The sequence below is a fragment of the Amblyomma americanum genome, chromosome 1 (genome assembly GCF_052857255.1).
Source record: "Amblyomma americanum isolate KBUSLIRL-KWMA chromosome 1, ASM5285725v1, whole genome shotgun sequence".
NCBI lineage: Eukaryota > Metazoa > Arthropoda > Arachnida > Ixodida > Ixodidae > Amblyomma > Amblyomma americanum.
The window spans coordinates 199,975,172-199,982,737 of record NC_135497.1 but is presented as its reverse complement, the minus strand read 5'-3'; positions in this window follow the sequence as shown (position 1 = coordinate 199,982,737).

Genomic DNA, 7,566 nt, shown 5'->3' with positions numbered 1-7,566 from the left:
CGGAGCCCTTCGCTACGGCGTCTTTCATAGCCTGAGTCGCTTTGGGACGTTAAACCCCCATAGACCAAACCAAACTATAATGTACTGCACTGTGCTACACTATAGTATACTATACTATACTATACTATACTATACTATACTATACCATACTATACTATACTGTACTGTACTGTACTGTACTGTACTGTACTGTGCTATATTATATGCGTAGCATCTGCTGACTTTTCCTACATTATTCCACTTCCTCTTTGACTCCTCCTCACCCTAGCCCGTTTCAGGTTAATTTTTTTTCGTAAATCGCCTTTCGGTACCACGACGTAATACTTTATCTTACAGTTGGCTTCCCCCACCCGTGATACTTTAGTGTTGCTGGCGAGGTGCCTCTTCTTGGACCTCACACTAATACCTAACTACCTGCTTCGCTGCTATAAAAAAAGCAAAAAAAACAGTGCTCTTCGAGGAGCTTGCTTACTTAGAATTTACAGTTACATTCGACACTTTTTTCCCACCAGCAAGTTAAAGGGACAGTGAGCAGAAACTGAAGTTGGCCCGTATCAGTAGGCTGCATCGTTCTGAGCACAAAGAGACGACTCTCACAAAAAACAAAACTTATATAAGCTAGAAAAGACAAAAAAAAAAAACGGACGAAGGTTCCGCCAGCGCCGGCTGATTACACAGATGATATGCATGCGCCGGCGCTGTTTTTGTGCGGATGTCCGAGGTCTTTCACTTCAAAATGGTTGAAACTCGTCCTGTTCGGCAAGGACGTCACGAGTCCAAACCGACCGGCGGGAAGATTTTTAAACTCAATTACCTCGCCGATCAATGCGTCATTTGCTGCCAGACAAACGTCATCATGGCCAAGGAGAGTCAGATAATCATTTCTTACTTAGAACAATGATTAGGTAGAGCTGTCCTTACTGCCCCTTTAAAAGATGTTCGTTGAACTGAAAGCACTTTCTACATGCACTCCCAGAATCGTACTCGCCATTTTTCGCTCGCTATAAACTATACAGCTACATATGACCGCCCTGCAGCAGCCGAGGCATGACGAAAACTCTCAGTGACGTTGGTCTGATGTGTAGGCTATCTTATTTTTTTTTTTGCGAACTTCAGTGGAAGTCTTCTTTTTAAAAAGTTAGCAAACCTAAAAGGTATACAACGCAGATATCCTGGGCATGCTTTTCTGCACTTGAGAGACATTGCGTCTCCATCTCCCTTTGATGTCACATCGCTCTGTCACCGAAACACAATTATTTAGCAACGTGGAGCGTATAGTATTGCGCAGTATTTCGTGGTGTTTTTGTGCACGGTAAGTTTATTATTCTCGGACCCCTACGCACATGCCAAGTGCATAGTTCAGGTTAAATGACCAGGCCCGTCTCACATCTCAAACAGCGAATTCCCCGACTTTCCTGCGTAATACAAAACTGCAAAACAGACGCCCGCTGTCACATTTTATGGTGGAGGCTCAAAGGGCCGAAGGGTCAAAGCACGATAGCGACGTGCAAATAGAACTATCGCCTCAATTTCTTTGTTTTTTTTTACGTGATCGCAATGCGGGGTTTTCTTTCTGCAGGCAAAGAAAGAAAGCTGCAGATGTTGCGCCAGTATTGATATGCCTAATGTACTGCGTGCTGCTTGTCATGAGCTTGAATAGCTATTGCCGTTACTTGCTTAAAAGCAATATGGAATAATTAATTCTTCGACGTATGACTCTGGAGCGCTGTATAATACAGGGTGTTTCACCAAAGACTTTACACAATCTTTAAATGAGCTTTTTGAGTCAGGAGAGCGCTTTTTTCGGCACAGCATTGCCAACTGTTTATTAAGTCAGAATACAGCTTAGACGTGCCAAATAGCAAGTAATTTAATAAATACTGAGTAGTTAACTATTTAACTATTACTCTCAGTCTCCTTGATAATTGGGAGGCGTGTAGTCCGCCGTAAGCAATATCCATATCAGTTTCTAGAATTTTGAAAACGCGGTTACCCTCGGCGCTGTGGCGCAACAAATTTTGGCTACATCGCACCAAAATGCAAGCGCTTTCGAGAAGCTTGCAGGCAAAGCAACCTCTCCAGTGCACGGAACTCGTCGAAATAGCTAAATTTTTTTTTGTCTCAGCGCCGATGGTAACCGCGTTTTCGAAATACTAAGAACTACTATGGATATTACTGGCCTATGCGCCTCTCTATAATTAAGGAGCCCAGCAGTAATAGTTAAAAAGTTGACTATTCGATACTATTTAAACAGCTTGCAAGGTAGCAGTGGCACGTCTTAGCTGTATTCTGATGTACTACACAGCTGACAATGCCATCCCGAAAAAACCGCTCTTCTAACTTAAAAAGCATATTCTAAAAAAAATGTGTTAAATCTTAGGCGGGACGCCCTGTATAACAGATTCAAAGTTTAATACTCAGGCTTCATATTTTTGTCATGGAACCAGTGGAAATATTTTGCACAGACGTGAATTCAGTTTTCTGCTGACGCTCAGTAACTATGCTGGGTTTTTCTTGTAAAACGAGGGTGCTCCAAGATATTAAGTTCGACACTCGATTCGTACATTTACGCAAAGAGGAACACCAAACAGTAAAAAGAAAGTATAATTCGGAGTTGGAGGGACATTTGAGGCTGGCATGCTAATGTTGATGAGCTGTGTTCTAGCTAGTCGCGCCGCATTTTATAGGGCCATACTGAAGGGCCTAGTATGAGAAAACTATAGCAGCAGAAAAGCTTAACCGCTCTGCACTCTGCTCTGTTCTAGACTAGGACTAGCCACAGGATGCATCGCTATATCCACCCGAGCACATGTTTATTGTGAGAATTTAAATGAGTGGCCCTGCAGCGAGAAACTAGTGCCCTCAGCTCTGCGATTTTAAAACACTCGTAAACTCGCTACGTACAGTGCTTATTGAGCATGGGTCACCGGTGACCCGTAGCTACTGCGTGTTATTTCTTTGCTACAAATTAACTTTCCGCCTTATTACGCTATCAGTAATGTCGTCCATGAAGTCAACTTTAGTTTCGAAGTAATCTGGAACTCCGCTACTCAGCGGTGAATTTTCGCGCGGGACTGAAGAGCGCGACCTGCAGCTTTCTTTAGCGAGCACGGAAAAGTCCCTGAGTACCGGACCGTCATGCAAACCACCTCGGTTTGGTCGCTTATTTCGCCATCACTATAATTTTTTTTTTGAATGCAAGCACTAGCAGTGAGCCTAAAGATGATGTCGTATATTGTTGTTGTAGTTTTGGCAATCAATACCTTAAGAAACCAGCCTAAAATATAAGCTACTGTCAATCGAGGGAATTGTTTTCTATTTTTTGCCACTCTGCTAATTTTTTGCGCCACTTAATATGTAGTAGAGGTATACGAAGTACAATGGCCGCTATTTAATATCAGTCAGTCTCCGTGATGCGGCCATGATGTCGTACCGCCAACTCCACAGATACAGTCGGCCTGATGATGATGATGCTGATGAATTTTTATGGCGCAAGGGCATCTGTGGCCAAAGAGCGCCATGGCACAAGGTTCTTTTCTTCTATTCAAGGTGGAGTCAAAGACCCATTTCCCAAGTCTTTCACCCTAAAGAAGCCTAGCACCAGGCAGGGGAAAGCTTGTACCCATTATATCACCTGTGAGTACCCGGCGTCACTGGGGATCCAACCCCACACCTCCCGCATGTGATGCAGTCTTTCTGCCTGAAAAAATCCCCTGCCCCCGCTTGGCGCTCTACAGTGAAGCCAATGGCATTTGCGGTGAAGCAGACAGGTGGCGAGCTGTATAGCGATGTTATCCGGGTCTTTTTTTTCAACAGCAGTAAGGAGATTTCGGTCCAGACGAATGAGTATGCTTGCATGCTAGTCCTGACCAAAGGCTCTCGAAATAAATTTGATGACCAATAAAAAACGCCGCAAGTGCGGAGGCGCGTCGTAAAATGCCTTGCTCATTTTCAAGGACGTCTTCAAACTGATATGACTGCATGTATAGGGGAATTAGGCCAACTTGTTTTCTGGTATTTCTCTCCCGCAGTCACCTTCAGGCTGACAAGCGCTAACTTCAGGCTGTCAAGTGCTAACAAGCGGCCATTGGCGCCTGCGACGGTGTCGTTGGAGCCGACTTGTTGACGGTCTTGAAGCCATCCGAGAACGCCGAAAAAGACGACATCCACATTAGGAGGCAGCGCCATCGAGCCGCAGCAATGCGGCTGACCCGTTGCTTCCCGCATGCGGCAGCGGTGGAAACATTAACAAACAAAGGATGCCAATAAAAAGTTTGCTTTTAGAACTTTTGTCCGTCTTCATCCCTGCTGACTGCCATCAGCACTAAGTGACATCTGGTGGAGGTGCTGGGAAGCCTTCCATGTTCTGGACGCCTTTTTCAAGTCGCGACGCAAGCCCCCTGTGCTTCGCATCGGAGGACGAGCCCCCAGTACACCGAACAAGCCGACGTTTCAAGGGAAAGCAGCCTGAGTTCTGGAACCAGCCGGATCGCACCCGACAACGAAAAGACGCTGCTACAAGCACCGCAACATCGCAAAAAATGTCGACACTGATCATACTGCAACAGCCGCGGGTGCCGCGAACTTTCAATGGATCCCTAGGCGAAGACCCCGAACACTGGCTGGACAAATTTGAGCGCGTGGCATCATTTCACAAGTGGGATGATGGGGCAAGAATCGGACACGTATTTTTCTCATTGGAGGGCTCAGCGTGTACGTGGTACGAAAACCGCGAGTCGTCCCTAACGACATGGGAGCTATTCAAGAAGGTACTTTTATCACCAGTGTCTTGAGGAAAGAAAGAGCCGAACGACTCCTCGAGTCCAGAATCCAGCTTCCGAATGAGCTCGTCCGTGGTTACGTCGAGGAGATGAAGCGCCTCTTTCGCCGCGGTGATTCCGAGATGACCGAGGAAAAGAAAGTTCAGTTTTTAATGCGCGGCGTAAAAGAACAACTCTTTGGCAGCCTCGTCCGCCAACCGCCAGAAACAGTTGAATCCATGCGAGAAGCCTGCACGATCGAGAAGACCCTCGACGTCCAGCCTCGGCAGTATAACCGCCCTTCTCTCTATGCAATGTGTCCGGACATGACTACCACCAGCGATGACTTGCAGGAAGTTAAGAGCGAAATCGTCCGCGAGTAGCTACGCCAATTACTGCCGTCCTCCACACAGCCCCAAGCAGCGAATCTCATGGATGTGGTACGGGAAGAAGTGCAACAGGCACTTGGCACCCCGACAGCCACAGAACCCCAGGCCATGACCTACGCTACTGCAGTACGCACTCCTCAGCCCCAACGACAACCCCTGCATCCTCTAACCCCGTCCGCCCAGTCAAAGAGTGATGCTCATGCTCCAGGGAGGGCGACGCCTGGAGGACTTCTGACAACCGACCGTTGTGCTTCCATTGTGGTGAGGACGGCCATATTCTTCGTCACTGCCCGTACCGACGTATCGGTCTTCGAGGATTTGCCGTTGACGCCCCACGACCACGCTTCGGACAACGTCCGCAGGAAATCGACGAGTGTCTGCGCCAAGAAGGGTACTCGCCGAACTGCCTTTCGCACTCACCATCGCCGTCAGCCTCGCGCTTTGCGTTGCCACGATGCAGCTACGCAGCCGCGGTACGAGGAAGGTCTCCAAGCACACGTAGGGGAAACTAAAGACAGAAACCTCTGGAGGTAAGGTTGCTCCCGAGCGAAACACCGAAGATCCTACAACGACCATGCTGCACGAAGACGCCGCCCCCGACACGCCGACGCCGCATACAATGACAACCTCGACCACGACGCAAACCGCCTTCAAAACGGCGCCGCTACCGAGAAAAGCTTTGACGACACGCTGTACCCCCAATTCCCATACCCGACGAAGCCATGACCCGACGACCAGGACGACATGGAACGCAAGAGCCAGGACGTCCGACTTAGAAGTAGTTATCGACGGCCGGAAAGTTACCGCTCGTGTTGACACAGGAGCCGATTACTCGGTGATGAATGGAACATTCGCTGCGCAGCTGAGAAAAGTCACGGCCGCTTAGGACGGCCCACAAATTCGCACCACAGGGGGCAATCTATTACGCCATCAGGACGATGCACAGCGTGAGTGACTGTCAAAGGACATACCTATCCTGCGACCTTTGCTGTGCTACCGCAATGCTTCCGTGAATTGATCTTTGGCATGGATTTCCGCGGGTGCCGCCAACTTTCAATGCATCCCTAGGCGATCACGTTTTCGACAGACGAGGCCATCCCTTCGATGAAAACTATGAAAAATTGCGTTGGCCTGGGTGCCCTGGAGGAAGAAGTGAGCGTCCCACCCCGTTCGAGCGCTATCGTGACTGTTGGCGCCCCGAAATCCATTAACGCTGAAGCAATCATCGAGGGGAACGTGCAGTTGCTTTTAGACTGAGGTATCAGCATCGCAAGAGGCATCGCAAATTTCCGCAATGGCCAGGCCGAAGTACTGCTGACTAACTTCAGCGAAGAATACCGGCACATCAACAGAGGTACCACGATTGCTTTCTTCGCCAAAATATCCGACGTACGAGACTCCTTCGCTCTCTCCGACTCACCCGCAGAAGATTCGCCTGACCAAGAGAACTCGCCCACTTTCGACATCAACCCAGCCCTGCCCCGGAATAGACAAGATCAGATCCGCAATCTGCTTCGAAGCTACATCGAGGGTTTTTCGTCATCGCCGAAGGTCCGACAAACGCCGATTGCCAAGCATCGCATTATAATAGACCAGCACGCCCGACCTCTCCGCCAAAGCCCCTACCGTGTGTCGCCAGGAGAACGACAAGCCATCCGGGACCAAGTGGAAGAAATGCTTCGCTATGACGTCATCCAGCCTTCAAACAGCCCATGGACGGAACCGGTTGTTCAAGTGAGAAAGAAAGATGGCGCACTTGGATTCTGAGTTGATTACCGCCGCTTGAAAAACATAACAAAGAAAGACGTCTACCACCCTCCCCCGCATCGAAGACACACTGGACCGGCTCTGCAACGCCAAGTATTTCTCATCGATGCACGTCAATAGCGGCTACTGGGAAATTGAAGTCGACGAAAGAGATTGCGAGAAGACTGCGTTCATCATTCCGGATGGGCTCTTTGAGTATAAGGTGATGACAGTTAGTGTCTGCTCCACACCAGCGACGTTTCAGCGAGTAATGGATGCAGAGCTGGCAGGCCTGAAGTGGCAAAGTTGTCTGGTATATTTAGATGACGTCGTTGTCTCCGCCTCGAACTTTGAAGAGCACCTCAAAAGACTTCGAACAGTACTAGACGCCATCAATTCGTCTTGCCTAACCTTGAAAGCAGAGAAGTACCACTTTGCCTATGACGAGCTGGTGTTTCTAGACCACATCGTTAGCAAAGAGGGGGTACGCCCAGACCCGCGGAAAACAGCTGCTATTGAACAGTTTCCACCGCCGGACGATAAGAAAGCAGCGCGCAGATTCCTCGGACTGTGCGCGTATTACCGACGTTTTGATAACTTTTCCCGCATCGCCGAGCCCCTGACCCAACTGACGAAGGCAGACGTGCCATTTAAATAGGAAGCGCCGCAAG